A 17,613-nucleotide genomic window follows, 5' to 3' on the forward strand; every position below is an offset into this window, starting at 1 on the left:
ATATTTAAAAAGGGAAAGGGAATGAGGAACCAGACATGTGTTGTTCAAAGTTTAGATAATTCCGAGCACTGAACTAAGATGCCATTGAAGAATTTAATTTATGGCTATACATGTAAAGTTCCTGTACATATCTGTTTTGTAAATAAAGGGGGATGTTATGGGAATAGCACACCCGGTGGTGCAGTACCGGGGATATATTACCCATGAGGCCGTAGCCAGAGTGATCCTGAATTAAAATGGCTGAACCCAAGACTCGAGTGTAAAGCCTCTGTTAATTAGTTGTGTAGCTGTACTGTAGCAGGTTACAGAAAGGAAACACACTAACAAAACACGGACTATTTGAAATACCTGTGACATAGGCAAATGAGTCCGAGCTCCAGAAGATTATGTGTAAGCCTCAAACAAAAAAACACATTGACCTGAACATATGACAATCCCATAACATAACCGGAACATTAATCTCATTTAAGGCAAAGCTGTAGAGACCGACGCCAGGCAGAGCCGTGGTAGTAGGGGACTCCATCATGAGAGGTACAGACAGGGGTTTCTGTGGCAACAAGCGGGATTCAAGGATGGTTGCCTCCCTGGTGCCAGGATCCAAGACATCATGGACCGATTGTAGAGCATCCTCAAGGGTGAAGGTGAGCAGCCGGAAGTGGTAGTGCATGTCAGCACAAACAACGTTGGGAAGAAGAGGAAAGTGATTCTGCAGCGTGACTTTAGAGAGCTCGAAAGAAGGCTGAAAAACAGGACCTCCAGGGTGGTTATCTCCGGTTTGCTTCCAGTTCCTCGTGCTGGTGAGGGCAGGAACAGGGAGAAAGGGGATCTGAATGTGTGGCTGAGGAGCTGGTGCAGGGGGCAGATTCTCAGAAACACTGGGATCTGTTTTGGGGTAAGGGTGAATTGTACGAAAGGGACAGGTTGCACCTCAACAGGCGGGGGACCAGCATTCTGGCAGGCAGCTTTGCCACTGCTATGCTGGTGGTTTTAAACTAAATAGTGGGGGGGGGACAAATGGGATAGATAAGGATGGAGTTAAAGGGAAAGAGAGTATAGGAAAAGTTAAGAAAGACCCCAGAATTAACGGGACAGAAAGCTCTCGAAGGGATAGGAGAGCATGGCCAAGTTTAATAGTAATCAATGTGAAAGGTGAGGTGAGTAATGGATTGAAAGTATTATATATGAATGTGCGAAGTATAAGAAATAAAGTGGATGAGCTTGAGGCTCAGTTAGAGATAGGTAGATATGACATTGTGGAGATTATAGAGATGTGGCTGCAGGAGGATCGAGACTGGGAACTGAATATTCAGGGTTATAAGTCCTATAGAAAGGACAGGCAGGTGGGCAGAGGAGGCGGGGTAGCTCTGTTGGTGAGGGATCAAATTCAGTCCTTTGCGAGGGGTGACATAGGGACTGACGATGTAGAGTTGGATAGAGTTGAGGAATTGTGAAGGTAAGAAGACACAAATGGGACTTATCTACAGGCCCCCAAACAGTAGCCTGGATATAGGGTGTAAATTGCAGCAGGAGTTAAAACTGGCATGTAACAAAGGTAATGCCACTGTGGTTATGGGAGATTTCAATATGCAGGTAGACTGGGAAAATCAGGTTGGTTCTGGACCCCAAGAAAGGGAGTTTGTAGAGTGCCTCCGAGATGGATTCTTAGAGCAGCTTGGACTGAAGCCTACCAGAGAGAAGGCAATTCTGGATTTAGTATTATCCAATGAACCAGATTTAATAAGGGAACTCAAGGTAAAGGAACCACTTGGAGGTAGTGACCATAATATGATTAGTTTTAATCTGCAATTTGAGAGGGAGAAGGTTAAATCAGAAGTGTCAGTGTTGCAGTTGAACAAAGGGGACTATGAAGGCATGAGTAAGGAACTGGCCAAGGTCGACTGGAAAAGGATCCCTTACAGGAATGAAGGTGGAACAGCAATGGCAGGAATTTCTGGGCATAATCCAGAAGATACAGGTTCATTTCATTCCAAAGAGGAAGAAAGATTCTAAAGGGAGTAAGAGGCAACCGTGGCTGACAAGGGAAGTTCGGTATAGAATAAAACTAAAAGGAAAGATGTATAACATAGCAAAGAGTAGCGGGAAGCCAGAGGATTAGGAAACTTTCAAAGGACAACAGAAGGGAACAAAAAGGGCAATACGGGCTGAAAAGATGAAGTACCACTGAGGGTAAGCTGGCCAAGAATATAATGAAGGATAGTAAAAGCTATTTTAGGTTTGTTCAGAGAAAAAGATTAGTAAAGACAAATGTGGGTCCCTTGAAGGCAGAAACGGGTGAAATTATTATGGGTAACAAGGAAATGGCAGAACAGTTGAACAGGTACTTCGGATCTGTCTTGACTAAGGAAGAGACAAACAATCTCCCAGATGTACTAGAGGACAGAGGATCTAGGGAAACAGAGGAACTGAAAGAAATTTGCATTAAGCGAGAAATAGTATTGGGTAGAATGATGGTTCTGAAGGCTGATAAATCCCCAGGGCCCGATAGTCTGCATCCCAGGGTACTCAAGGAGGTGGCTCTAGAAATCGTGGATGCATTGGTGATCATTTTCCAATGTTCTGTAGATTCAGGATCAGTTCCTGTGGATTGGAGGGTAGCTAATGTTATCCCACTTTTCAAGAAAGGAGCGAGAGAGAAAATGGGGAATTGCAGACCAGTTAGCATGACATCGGTGGTGGGAAAGATGCTGGAGTCAATTATTAAAAAGGTAATAACGGCGCAATTGGATAGCAGTAAAAGGATTGGTCCAAGTCAGCATGGATTTATGAAGGGGAAATCCTGCTTGACTAATCTTCTGGAATTTTTTGAGGATGTGACAAGTAAAATGAATGCAGGAGAGCCAGTGGATGTAGTGTATCTAGAGTTTCAGAAAGCCTTTGATAAGGTCCCACATGGGAGATTGTTGAGCAAAATTAGAGCACATGGTATTGGGGGTAGGGCAGGGCCGTCTTAACGCATGGGCCTGATGGGCACTTGCCCGGGGCCCCACGAGCATAGGGGCCCCATTTTATCGACCATTTACATTTTTATTCCTGTGAGTAGTTGTCGTAGGGGCCCCAGTACACTGCTTTGCCCGGGGCCCATAATGCTGTAAAGACGGCCCTGGGGTAGGGTATTGACATGGATAGAGAATTGGTTGGCAGACAGGAATCAAAGAGTAGGAATAAACAGGTCCTTTTCAGAATGGCAGGCAGTGGCGAGTGGAGTGTCACAAGGCTCGGTGCTATTTACAATATATATTAATGATTTGGATGATGGAATTAGAAGAAACACTAGCAAGTTTGCAGATGACACAAAGCTGGGTGGCAGTGTGAACTGTGAAGAGGATGTTAGGAGGTTGCAGGGTGACTTGGACAGGTTGAGTGAGTGGGCAGATGCATGGCAGATGCAGTATAATGTAGATAAATGTGAGGTTATCCACTTTGGCAGCAAAAATAAGGCAGATTATTATCTCAATTGTGTCAGATTAGGTAATGGGGAAGTGCAACGAGACCTGGGTGTTCTTGTACACCAGCCACTGAAAGTAAGCATGCAGGTACAGCAAGTAGTGAAGAAAGCTAATGGCATGTTGGGCTTCATAATGAGAGGATTTGAGTATAGGAGTAAAGAGGTCCTTCTGCAGTTGTATAGGGCTCTCGTGAGACCACATCTGGAGTATTGTGTGCAGTTTTGGTCTCCTAATTTGAGGAAGGACATCTTTGCTATTGAGGCAGTGCAGCGTAGGTTCACGAGGTTAATCCCCAGGATGGCGGGACTATCATATGAGGAAAGATTGGAAAGACTGGGGTTGTATTCACTGGAGTTTAGGAGGATGAGAGGGGATCTTATAGAGAGGTATAAAATTATAAAGGGACTGGACAAGCTAGATGCAGGAAAAATGTTCCCAATGTTGGGGGAGTCCAGAACCAGGGGCCACAATCTAAGAATAAAGGGGAGGCCATTTAAAATTGAGGTGAGAAGAAACTGTTTCACCCAGAGAGTTGTGAATTTGTGGAATTTTCTGTCATAGAAGGCAGTGGAGGCCAATTCACTGGATGAATTTAAAAGAGAGTTGGATAGAGCTCCAGGGACGAGTGGAATCAAGGGATATCGGGAGAAGGCAGGCATGGGTTACTGATTGTGGATGATCAACCATGATCACAATGAATGGCGGTGCTGGCTCGGAGGGCCAAACGGCCTCCTCATGCACCTATTTTCTATATTTCTATGTTTAACCTTCAGCAAAAGTTCTTTTCAAAAAATATACTCACTGTCTCAGGCACCCACTTGCTACACTTTTTTCCTTCTCCTTATCTGTTCTTTCCATCATCATGTCTACCAGGCCACTCTCCTGCATCTCCTAACATCCAAGAGGTTAATGCTGCACAACGCTTTTTTTATCCAAAAATAATTTAATCAGTTGTTAAAAATTAATATTTACAGTACACAATAAAACAAAACTAAACTCACCACCATAATAGGAGTCAAACAAATATACTAAATGAACTATTATATAACTATATTACAATCCCCATCGACGATGACTTCCACCCCACGAGGTACCTAACGGTCCCGGAAATCCCTCTGGGCACCCGTGGACAGCGAGTAGTTCCTCTCAAGTACCACCCGGGCACGGACGTAACCCCGGAAAGAGCACGGACGTAACCCCGGAAAGAGCACGGACGTAACCCCGGAAAAATCCTCAATTTTGGTAGGAACTGTGCTGATGGTGCATCACACTGTGGGAGGGGCAGTACAAGGGAATGCTGCACTGTTTTAAAAAAAAATTATTTCTCAAAAATAATTTAAATCAACTATTTACAATAATATTTACAGTACGAAATAAATCAAAACAAAACCCTCCACAATAATACAAGTCAAACAAATATACTACTGTACAACTATATCACAATCCTTATTGAGGATGCATTCCAATACCCGCGGTGCCCAGTGGTCTCGGAAATCCCCCAGGGTGCCTGTGGATAGCGCGTGGGAGCAATGCACTGTGGAAGACCAGTGCTGAGGAAGTGTTGCACTGTGAGAGGGGCAGTGCCCCTCTGTGAAAACCGCACCGTGGGAGGGGTAGTTTAGTTTAATTTAGACCCGTGAGTGTGGCTCACCGAGTCCACACGACCAGCGAACCCCGTACACTAGCACTATCCTACACACTTGGGAGTGTTTGCAACCGAAGCCAATTAACCTGCAAACCTGTACGTCTTTGGAGTGTGGGAGGAAACTGGAGCACCCCGAGAAAGCTCACACGATCACACGGAGAATGTACAAACTCCATACAGACAGCACCCGTAGTCAGGATCGTTTGCCTGGCACTGTAAGGCAGCAACTCTACCACTGTGCCACTATGCCGCCCCTTTTGATTTTCTACCTGTAATGTTATGGAAATGCTGCATTGCAGGATGGCAGTACCAAGAGAGCAGATTGCTGTGGAAGGAACTGTAGTGACAGAGTCACGCCATGGGATGGGCTGTGTCAAGGGAGCGTGACACTGTGGGAGGGGAGGTGCAAAGAAAGCGCCGGGAGGAGTAAGACTGAGAAAGCACCTATTGTGGGATAATAACCCATAAGCACCTGTCATTTTGGGGAAAGGGTGGCACTGATTGCCCAAAGGGCTGTAGCTACACCCTTCAGACAGCAGATGGGAGAAAGGTGATCTTGCCACACAGGGTGGAGTGTTACAGAGGCCTGTATTAAATACCCACTGCCCTAGCTACCTTCCAGCAGTGAGTTTAGTATACATCTGTAAGGGGGCAGATTACAAGGCAGATCACAATGACCAGACTGTCCGAGTTTACTCTATCCCCTTCCTCTGACAGCTCAGTCCATTGACCCACCAGCCTCTGTGTGCATAACTTGCCCATCAAATCCCCTTTAAATCTTTTCCTTCTCATCATGGGCATTTGCAGGAAACATGTTCCCAATGTTAGGCGAGTCCAGAACCTGGGGCCACAGTTTAAGAATAAGGGGTAGGCCATTTAGAACGGAGATGAGCAAAAACATTTTCACTCAAACACTTTAATTCGCTGGGATTTGCTTGTCAATAATTAAATGTGTCATTGACCTAGGATCAGATGGCTGGCTTAAGGCTGCATGCATCACCTGAGTGATAACTGGAAGGGCAGCGTTGCATGGATTTCCTGTGAGTGAGTTAATTATCCACAAAGGATCAGCCTCAGGACCTATTGTGTGTTGTCTTCAGACATCAGAATTTCCCTTGTAATATGTAATTAATACCATAGTCGACATGTCTGATTAGTCATGGAGGTGAGTCGGGCAGGATATCTCCCCCACACACTTTGATAGCTGTCATCGCCAAGTTAGTTCCACACACTTCACAAAAACTAATTTTCAAATTGTTTTTTTGTTGTTGTCTGTTATTGATTTAAAAGCCACAGGTATGTTACTGTGAGGTACTAGACTAAGTGGACCCGTAGGGCCCAAACCTCTCCTGCATTGGTGCAGCACCCTCTCCTCCCCCCATGAGTAAGGTGGGTCTAAAATTGTCACACTATCGTGTACCGTTTTGGCAGTAGTTCAGGAACAAACAAACAAGAGTTTTAGTATATTGAAGTAGAAACAAGGAACTGCAGGTGTTGGTTTATACCAAAGGTAGACACAAAGTGCTGGAGTAACTCAGCGACTCAGACAGCATCTCTGGAGAAAAGGGATGTGTAATGTTTCAGGTCGGGATCCTTCTTCAGACTCACGAGTCTCCTTCAGGAGTCTAAAGAAGGGTCCCAGCCCGAAAAGTCACCCATCCTTATCTCCAGAAATGCTGCCTGACGTGTTGAGTTACTCCATCATTTTGTGTCTATCCTACCGACCAGGTATATCGGTAAAATCCTCAAAAAAGGCACAATTTTGACTGTACCCAATTTTCTTCCTAAATACCCATTGACTCCCACAGCATATTTATGATTTATTCTATAATGTCAGATGACCGCTTTCGATAAATGCCATTCTCTCTTCATTTTGAAACCATTGAGCCTATTTTACAGAATAATAAGGTTTGCTCATAATTCCTGATTACAGAGTTTAGTTTAGTTTGGAGAAACAACATGGAAACAAGTCCTTCGGCCCATCGAGTCCACACCAACCATCAATTTCCCGTTCACACCAGGTCTACCCCATATTCTCATCCACTACACATAAGGGACAATTTTTTACAGACCAATTAACCCACAAACTTGTACATCTTTAGGATGTGGGAGGAAACCGGAGCACCTGGAGGAAGTCCCCGCAGTCACAGGGAGAAGCTGCAAGCACCACACGGAGAAGAATCATTGGGCTGATTAGCAAGTTTGAAGATCATCCTCAAGATCAGTGTTCCAAGAACACATTTGTGGTCAATCCTGCGCCTTTCATATTTCAACACTCAAATTACAAAATTATTGATTACCTCACAATCTGTTGGCTAGAACATGAATCTTCCACTGACAATACAGTAATATTCAATGCACAACCTTTTTGCTATTTTGACTGCTTCTACCATGCAATGCTTACTTTGTGGTTAATAACTTGTTGCTACTATTCAGTATATTTTAATTTTCTGTGTAAAGAATAAAGTCCATCTCAAACACTTGTTTACAACCTAAGCTGTATGATTATTTTCTACGTCACTAAACAAAGTCCCACATGGAAGGCTGGTCCAAAAATGTTAGAGCCCATTGGATCGAAGGCAAATTGACAAACTGGATCCAAAATTGGCTTGGAACAGTCAGAGATGGCAACGGTTTGCTTTGTGATTGGAGGTCTGTGACCAGTGTGTACTACGATGTTTGGTTGTACATTCAACACTGGTCCCAACCTTTACTATTTGTTTTGTATATTTACAACTTGGATTTTAATATTGGAAGAATATTTACTAATTTTGCAGATAGTAGAAAAATGACAAGGTTGTGGATAGTGAGGAGAATAGTCTTGGGTACAGAAAACTACAGATGGCAAATTCGGTAAAATAATGTCAGATGGAATATAATTCCGATAAGTGTGAAGCGATACATTTAGGGAGATCAAATAAATCTAGAATGTACACAGTGAATGGTAGGTCCATAGAGACACACCTAGACAAGATGGAAAAGAAGGTCAGGACATTGAGTACAGGAAAATATTAAGTGTTGGAAGAATTTAATGGATCAGGCAGCATATGTAGAGGAGATGGACAGATGACATTTTAGGTCAGACCCTTCTTTCAAACTGAAAGGGGGGGAGCTGGAAAAAGAGGTGTGACCGATACAAAGCCTAGCAAATGAAAGGTGGGTACAAGTGGGTGGAGTATGCGACAAATGGCTAGACGTGAAAAGGAGGCAAAAGGGCTTCAGAAGAGGACTGAAATATAAAGCTGGAGGAAAGTATATGGGTGGAAGGAGACAGGGGAGGGGAAAGAGCGGTGATAAGCTGGAAATGGGGGACTCAGGATGGGAGATGAGTGTACAGAGGGAAAAGGATCACAGATATCCACACTCCAAAGACATACAGGTTGTAGGTAAATTGGCTTGGTAAATGTAAAAAATGTCTCTAGTGTGTGTAGGAGAGTGTTAATATGCGGGGATCGCTGGTCGGATGGCTGAAGGGCCTGTTTCCGTGCTTTATCTTTAAACTAAACTAAACTAAAGGTATCACCTGTCTGCCAATTTAGCCCCCACCCCCCTCATCTGTATCCACCTATCACTTGCTAAGCATTGCCCCACCCTCCTCTCTTTTCCAGCTTTCTCCTTCCTACTCCAATCAGTGAAGAAGAGTCTGGACCCAAAGTGTCTTCTGTCCATTTCCTCCACAGAAGCTGCCTGATCCACTGAGTTCCTCTGTGCTTTGCTCTAGTTTCCAGCATCTGTAGCTTCCTGTGGCTCCATTGAGTACAGGAGTTGGCTATCATGTTAGAATGATAAAAAATCTTTGGTGAGTCTTCAATTGGAGCATTATGCAAATTTCTGATATCCAAGGATGTTGTTAAGCTAGGGAGAGTGCAGAAAATATAACAAGGATGTTGCAGGAAATGGGGGAATGAATTATCGGGATAGAGGATGGAAGTATTTTGCCTGTAGTGAAAGAAACTGAGGGGTGACCTTATAGAGGTATATAAAATTGTGAGGGGCATAGTAGATGGTATCACAGTATTTTGCTCATAGTAGGGGAGTCTAAAACTACAGGGTATAGATTTAAGGAGAAAGATTTGACGATTACCCGAAGGGCAACTTTTCCATGCAGACAGCGTGGGTATATGGAAAGATACCCCTGAGAAAGCAATAGAAGCCAGTACATATACAATTTTTGAAATATATTTAGACAAGTACATAAATGGGAAAAGTTCAGAGGGATATGTGCCAAATGCAGACAAATATTTCTAGTTCAGATATGCCTTGATTGGCATGGAATGAGTTGGGTCAAAGAGCCTGGGTCAAAGTAGATCATTATGGAGTGAGAACATCATGATAGTAAAGTGGACAATTAGTTATTTTAGAAAAATAAGTTCCCGTATATCTTGTTTGCATGGTGAAACTAAATGGAGAGGTGCACAAAAATTCATGAGAATTATGTACTTAGCTTAGTCAATATAGTCACTAATTCATATTCATATGAGAAAAATGTTGTCATATTCACAATAGGTTTCCATTCAGAGTAGAATAGAGGAAATTGTACAGTATGAGGAAACGATTATTATTGTGGAAAACAAATGTTTCTAGTCACTGGAGGCAATAACAAATTAAACCAGAAAAAATGCTCAGCACTTTCAAGTTTTAACACCAACTTCAAGTTGGAAACTCCCTTTATACACATCAACCAATGAATCATTCACAATTTAATATTAAAATATTTTGGGATGGTTAATAGAAAGATAAAAACAGCATAAATGGTACAAGTATGGTACAAATGGTACAAAGGAAGCTCTGTATAAATTTTATTTTTAGCTTTGGAAATACAGTGCGGAAACAGGCCTTTCAGCCCACCGAGTATATATTTCTCCACATACACATTATTTGGTACTTATACTTACTTGGAATGCACCTTACAAACTAGATGAATAGATATCCAGTTTCTGCTCAAACACTTACAAGCCTCTGGCAGCATCTCTGGAGAGAAGGAATGGGTGACGTTTCGGGTTGAGACCCTTCTTCAGATCCAAAACGTCACCCATTCCTTCTCTCCAGAGATGCTGGCTGTCCCGCTGAGTTACTCCAGCATTTTGTGTCTCCCTTCGATTTAAACCAGCATCTGCAGTTCTTTCCGACACACTTACAAGCCTCTTATGGTTGGCAAGTCGTACTGCTGAATAATCGCTCAGGCCATATTTTGAAGACAAGGTCTTTGGCAGTTAGCATCTGTTTTCTCTCTACCTGTTGTTTAGTGACCTTGTTCTTTCATTCTTATGGGAACATTAATTATTAACTTTCTTTGCACACCATATACTGGACAAGTTCCAGAATTACAAGTCTTTTGGACAAATTATTTTTTTGTGAGCATTTAATGCAGAAAGCATCTTTGTTTTATTTGAAAGGAAGGGTTTAATCCATATTGGAAGCGGCAAGAAAACTTCAAAATAAAGTACCAAATTGAAAAATACTCCTTTGAGTTACAACATTAAAAAAAACCATGCCTTCAGGTATAATGTTTGGAACTGACAACGCACAGAGAAAATCACCCTGGATCAGTACTTCGAATTATGATGTAGCGGCCATTACGGAAACTTGGTTGGAAGAACAGCCCGACTGTCAGCTCAAAGTGACTAGGTTGTAATGTTTCAGACAAGATAGAGAAGGGGGAGGGGTGGGGGTAAAAGAGGTGGGGAAGACGTTTTGCTAATCAGGGAGAATCTCACGATGGTACTTAGAGAGGACATACTGGAGGGTATGTCTATTGAGCTGTTATGGATTGAGCTAAAAAATAAGAAAAGGAGCAATTACACCTCAGGAGCAACTAGGAGCAATTATAGGCCACCCAATAGCCAGTGGGAGATAGAGGATCAGATATGTCGACAGATTATGGAAGGATACAAGAACTACAGAGTTGTTCTCGTGGGCAACTTTAATTTCCCCAATATTGATTGGGACTTACACAGGACAAGAACAATAAATAGGACAGAATTTGTTAGGTCTATCCAAGAAGGTTTCCTTAAATAGCATGTGGATAGTCTGACTCGAGAAAAGACCAGACTGGACGTTGTTTTGGGAAAGGAGCCTGGCCAGAGGATTGGTGTTACGGTGAAAAAGCATTTTGGAGAGAGTGATCACAAATCCAAAAGTTTTAAGATTTTTTGGAATAGGGACAAATCTAGATTTGGGGAATGGTACTTAATTGGGGCAAAAAAGATTGCAATGTCTTTAGGCAGGAGCTAAGGAGGGTAGATTGGAAGCAGTTGTTATTGGGTAAATCCACAGATGACATGTGGGAGTAATTTAAAGGTCTGTTGATCAAAGTGCAGAATCAGCATATTCCAGTAAGGAGAAGGGAAAAAGACATCAAGGTACGTGAAAAGTGGATGAACAGGGAAGTTGTAAACCTGGGTGTAACATCTATTAATGTGGGGAGAGTGATGAAGGGACATCCATCGCATTGTCCATGACAGTGACAGACCAGTGTTCAATGGCATTGACTCCATAATAGTCTCCCTGCCTGCCATTCCTTTGAAACTGGCTTATCATAACCACCACTTTCTCATCAGCCCTTCCCTTTGCTGACCTATTGCTCTAGTTCCCATGCCATCTGCCATTCTAGTTTAAACTCTTCCGAATAGCACCAGCAAACCTCCCTCCAGTTCAGGTGCAACTCCAGCACCCCTCCAGTTCAGGTGCAACTCCAGCACCCCTCCAGTTCAGGTGCAACTCCAGCACCCCTCCAGTTCAGGTGCAACTCCAGCACCCCTCCAGTTCAGGTGCAACTCCAGCACCCCTCCAGTTCAGGTGCAACTCCAGCACCCCTCCAGTTCAGGTGCAACTCCAGCACCCCTCCAGTTCAGGTGCAACCCGTTCCTCTTGCACAGTGATCCCAATGGTCCAGGTTTTGGCCACCCTGCTCCTGGAAACATGCCCTTAAGCTGGAATGAATGCAGAAAACATTTACGAGGATGTTGCTGGGACGTGAAGATCTGAACTATTGGAAGAGGTTCGGTAGGCTAGGACTTTATTCTTTGGTGCATCGGAGACTGAGGACGATATTCTATAAAGAGAGGTCTATAAAATCATAAGGGGCACAGATCAGGCTAATGCCCACTACTTTTTTCCAGAGCGGCACAGTGGTGCAGCTAGTAACGTGGCTACCTCACAGTGTCAGAGACCCGGATTCAATCCTGATCTCAGTGCTGTACGTAAGGAGTTTGCATATTCTCCCTGTGACCACACCGGTTCGTTTCCTCCTACATCCCAAAGACATGCAGGTCTGTTGGTTAATTAATCACTGTACAATTGTCTCTAGTGTATGCGAAAGTGGGATAACATAGAACTAGTGTGAACAGATGGCCAATGGTTGGCATGGACTTCATGGGCTGAAGGGCCTGTTTCCATTCTGTATCTCTAAACAGAACGAAAGATTTAAGATGAGAGGGGAAAGAGTTAGTAGGAACCTGAGGGGCAACGTTTTCACTTAGAGGGTGGTGGGTATATGCAATGTGCTGCCAGGAAGTGGTTGAAGCAGGAACAATAACAATATTTAATATACATTTGGACAGATACATGCATAAGAAATGTTTTGAAGAATATGGGTCAAATGTGGACAACTGGGACTGGCTTGAATGGGCATCTGGGTCAGCAAGGGGCCTGCTTCTGTGGTGTCTTGCCTACAGTATCTGCCTACCCTTTCTGTGTCTCTTGGTGGTCATCCAATTACCGATCACTTGCACAGAAGGTACAATAACCTCCCTCCTATGATGCTCTCAGCATCACCCCATATTGAATTTCACAACTTCATGTTCCTTGATATTGTCTGTAATAGTAATCCATTTGTGAAACTGGTTCCGTTTGTTTGTTTTTGAGACATACCAAGTCTCACCTGGCAATTATGTCATTCTGCTCTGCATTGTGCAACCCTTACATTATTTTGTTTTTGTGTTGACTGTTCCCATTCACTCATTGACCAAATGACTGTTCACAGCATATCCTCATGGTTAACCTAGTTCACCTTATTAGAGACATCACCCTCCCAACTCTCCCTGCAGTTTAACATGCATACTTCTTTTGTCTTCTTTCTGGTTTTGACAAAGGGTTTTCAACCTGAAAAACCTGACTCTGTTTCTCTTCCTCACCTGCTGAATATTTCCAGCATTTTCTGTTTTTATTCCATACTTCACTTGCATTATTTTTCTTGAAGTCATTGTTATCTACCATTCAAATTATTGTTTTTGTCTTTGTAAATGTTACACAGTAGCTAATATGACTTATCTGAGAAAATATTGCCTGAAGAACAATTTATATAATCCTAAAAGTATACCTCTTTAAATGTCCTGTCCCGACTGTAAATTGTTATTTTTCAATATAAGACAGATCACTATCGAAGGGATCTACAAGAGTCGCTGCCTCAAAAAGGCAGCCAGCATCATCAAACACCCACACCAACCTGGCATCACTCTCATTTCACTCCTGCCATCGGAAAGAAGGTATGGGAGCCTGAAAACTATAATGAGCAGGTTCAGGAGCAGCTTCTACCCTACAACCATCAGGTTATTAAACACAACAACCTCCAAGTAGACTCTGAACTACATAGATTTGGGGCATTATTTTTGACTTTGCATTATTATTGTTTATATATGTGTGTGTGTGTGTGTGTGTGTGTGTGTGTGTGTGTGTGTGTGTGTGTGTGTGTGTGTGTGTGTGTGTACTAAACTTTTAAAAGTATTACAGAGTATTATGTTTACATATCAGCTGTGCTGCTGCAAGTAAGAATGTAATTGTTCCATTTCGTGACGTATGACAATAAAACACTTTTGATTCTTAACTCTTAAAGAAGTTTGTCTTTCATTCAATGTGTATAACCATTGCCTTAAAATGATTGAGTGCCTCAGCTTCAAAGGTAACATTGTTGCATGATGCTGGATGCATTTAAATTCCAAAATGAATGCAACAAAAACTGCCTTACAGACCACCTGTGTAGATAAGATTGTTACCTCCAACAATGTGCAAATGGTTCAGGCCTGAACATGCACTGAAGGAAAACTGTTTATAAAAATTTCCATGTGTTAGTGACATGGATAGTTATTACAGACAGCTTTCATTGCAAATGACCAGGCTTGTTGACAGAAATCCAGGTGTCAGATGAGTAGCATGCAATGCAGTCCCTTTCATCACCTCAGGCATGCAGGTTAATATGCAGTGTTCCATAGCGGTTGGATAGAACATTCTTTCACAGTTTAGTGTGCTTCAAAGGAAGAATAAAGACACTACCCGAAGTATCAAAAACGTAAATAAAAACAGTGAAACATTGGAGGGAACAAAATGTTATGAGGCTGTCCAATCTCACTAAGATGGACACAAAATACTGGAGTAACTCAGCAGGTCCGGCAGCATGTCTGAAGTAATGGAATGGGTGACGTTTCGGGTCAAAACCCTTCTTCAGACTGAAAGATAGTGGGGGGTGGGTGTGTAACTGGAGACGAGAGCAAGAAAAGCAAGCAAGCTCAATTTCACTACGTTTCACTCTGTCCTATAAAATAATACGTTCTGTCCAGAACTTCAGATTTTGGAACAAAATCAAGAAAGTGATCAATTTCCAACCAAGATTCAAAATTACCTGTTGCAAAACCAATGATTTGCACATACCAGGAATGGACACGGTCTGTGGCCAGAATCTAATCTGAAACTGAACATAAATGTTTGTAAGACCTATACAGTTCAAATCTAAAAGGAATTACAATTTAGTAATCACTTGTACATAATATTGGAACATACAAAATAGAACAGAACGCCATGGGAACTGGCCCTTTGGCTCACAATGTTTGTGCCAAAAATGATGTCTAGTTAAACTGATCTCATCTGCCTATGCATGATTCATATCCCTCTATTTCCTGCACTTCCATTTACCTATCCAAAAGCCTCTCAAACACCACCACTGCATCTGCCTCCACCACCGCCCCAGACAGTGTGTTCCAGGCCCCCATCGCGCACTGTGTAAAAAAAACATCCCGCACATCTCCATTAAACTTTCTCCCTCTCAGCTTATAGCTATGCTCTCTAAAGTTGGACCTTGGGAAAAAGGTGCTGACTGTCTACCCTTAGGGTGACAGAGTGGTATAGCTGGTGGAGCTGAGACAGAGACAGCACAGAGACCGGGATTTAATCCTGACCTCAGGTACTGTCCGTGTGGAGTTTGCACGTTCTCCCAGTGATCACATGGGATCCTCCAGGTGCCCTGGTTTCCTCCCACATCCCAAAGATGTGTGGGTTTGTAGGTTAATTGGCCTCGGTATATCGCCACTAATGTGTAGGAAGTGGATGCAAAAGTGGGACCGTATGGAACTACTAATGGGTGTCGATAGTAGGTGTGGACTTGGTGTGCTGAAGGGCCATGTTGTATCTCTAAACAAAAATGATGCCCCTCAAAAATTTGATATGCCTTCTATCAAGTCTCCTCTCAACCTCCAATATTCCAGAGAAAATGAGACATGAAAAAGTTTTTCCTTCCACAGGTGCCTGTCCTGCTGAGTGTTTCTGACATTTTCCATTTTTATTTGAGATTTCATCTGCAGTATTTTTTTTCGCAATATCATAATAGAACTCCTCAGTACTGAACTAATCAATAGGACATTGCATTATTGCAATATGAGAGACTGAGATGACAAAGGAGATTGATGAAGGCAGAGTGGTGGATGCTGTATGCAAGGATTTTAGTCATGGATTTGGTAAGGTCCCTCATGTTAGACTGATCCAGAAGATTGAGATGTATGGGATTCACGATGACTTGGTTGTATGGATTCAGAGCTAGATTATTCGTAGAAGACAGAGGGTTATGGTGGAAGATAAATATTCTGGCTGGAGATCTGTGATCAGTGGAGTTCCGCAGGAATCTATGCTGAGACCTCTGCTGTTTGTGATATAGATTACCCAGACGTTAAAATAGATGGGTTAGTGAGTAAGTTTGCTGATAACAACAAAATTGGAGGAGTTGCAGACAGTGAGGAATGCTGTGAGAAGAGACAGCAGGATATCGATCAGCTGCAGAAATGGGCAGGGAAATGGCAAATGGACTTTAATCAAATCAAGTGTGAGGATATGCATTTTAGGAGGTTAAATATAGAGAATAGTGGTTGTCTGGAATGCATTTTCAGGGAAGGTGGTGGAGGCAGATACGATAGTGGTGTTTAAAAGGCTTTTAGATAGGCACATTGAAGTGCACGGAATAGAGGGATGAGATCAGTTCATGTTCGGCACAAACATTACGTTTCCTGCACTGTATTGTTCTATGTTTTTCCTCCAAAATATTTTAGAAATTTGTTTCTACATGAGACGTTTTACTGAATTTCATATTGGTGATAAATGCCATTTCACCAAACCTACATCTCAGCCAACTTCACTGCAGGTACAATGTCAGATAACACCCAAATTGTGATAGCTTTGGATCCATCAAAAAACGCTTCCATAATCAAAGAAGTATTTATTAAAATGTCCCAAGAGCTTTCACTTAATCCACAGTCGTAAACAGCAACCTCTGGAGATCATTAGTGGTAATTGCAGAGATCTCCCTGCACCAAAGGTTTACACAAGGTGAGCAGGGAAAGATTTAATAAGCACCTGAGGGGTGATTTTTTTATACAAAGGGTGGTGGTTATATGGATCGAGCTGACAGAGGAGGTAATTGAGGCAGGTACTATCATAATCTTTAAGAGATATTTAGACACAGGATAGGTTTACAGGTTATGGACCAAGTGCGGGCAGGTGGGACTCGTGTAGATGGGGCATGTTGGTTGGCATGGGCAAGTTGGACCAAAGGGCCTGTTTCCACTCTGTGTGACTCGATGACAATGACCTTGTTTTGAATCCTTACTTTTGCATTTGTTCGATATTCTGTATTGTAATGTTATTTACCCCAACGATTTATGAGAAAAAAGTGTGTGACACAGCGACACAGCTAGTATAGATGCTGCCTCTCAATGACGTAGAGTGGATTTAATCCTAATTTTAAGTGCTGCCTATGTGGAGTTTGCAAATTACTCCTTGTGACCATATAGAATTTGTCCAGACACTATGGTTTCCTCCCACATGCCAAAGACGTGGGTCAGTAGGTTAAATTACCTTTGTAAATTGCCCTTAATTTGTTGGTGCGTTGCAGGTTTAGGGTGTAGTTGATGGGAATGTGTGGAGAATAAATTTTGATGGTAAAGGCTGTTGTCAGGCAACTGATCCACAGCTAGAGAATAGTCCTGAACTACTATCTACCTCATTGGAGACACTCAAACTATCTTTGATCGAACTTTACTGACTTTATCTTGCACTAAACTTTACACATGTTATGCCCCTTATCATGTACACTATGGATGGCTCGATTGTAATCATGTTTTGTCTTTCCACTGACTGGTTAGCACGCAACAAAAGCTTTTCACTGTACCTCGGTACGCATGACAATAAACTAAGCTCAAGAAACTCAAGACATTAGGAATTATAGAACTACTGGAAGTAGCA

The 17,613-nt window shown here is 42.6% G+C and overlaps 1 long non-coding RNA gene across 2 annotated transcripts; it reads left to right on the plus strand.

Annotated features, from left to right (window-relative positions):
* The first annotated feature begins 556 nt into the window (after positions 1-556).
* On the plus strand, positions 557-7,595 carry LOC144593510 (uncharacterized). Of its 2 annotated transcripts, none has more exons than XR_013547262.1 (2): positions 557-641; positions 7,215-7,595. It is a non-coding gene; the product is annotated as an uncharacterized LOC144593510 (long non-coding RNA). The 2 variants fall into 2 exon arrangements; XR_013547261.1 differs by lacking the exon at positions 557-641 and adding an exon at positions 4,558-4,709.
* Positions 7,596-17,613: the final 10,018 nt, after the last annotated feature.

This window comes from Rhinoraja longicauda, chromosome 5 (assembly GCF_053455715.1).
Source record: "Rhinoraja longicauda isolate Sanriku21f chromosome 5, sRhiLon1.1, whole genome shotgun sequence".
Taxonomy (NCBI): domain Eukaryota; kingdom Metazoa; phylum Chordata; class Chondrichthyes; order Rajiformes; family Arhynchobatidae; genus Rhinoraja; species Rhinoraja longicauda.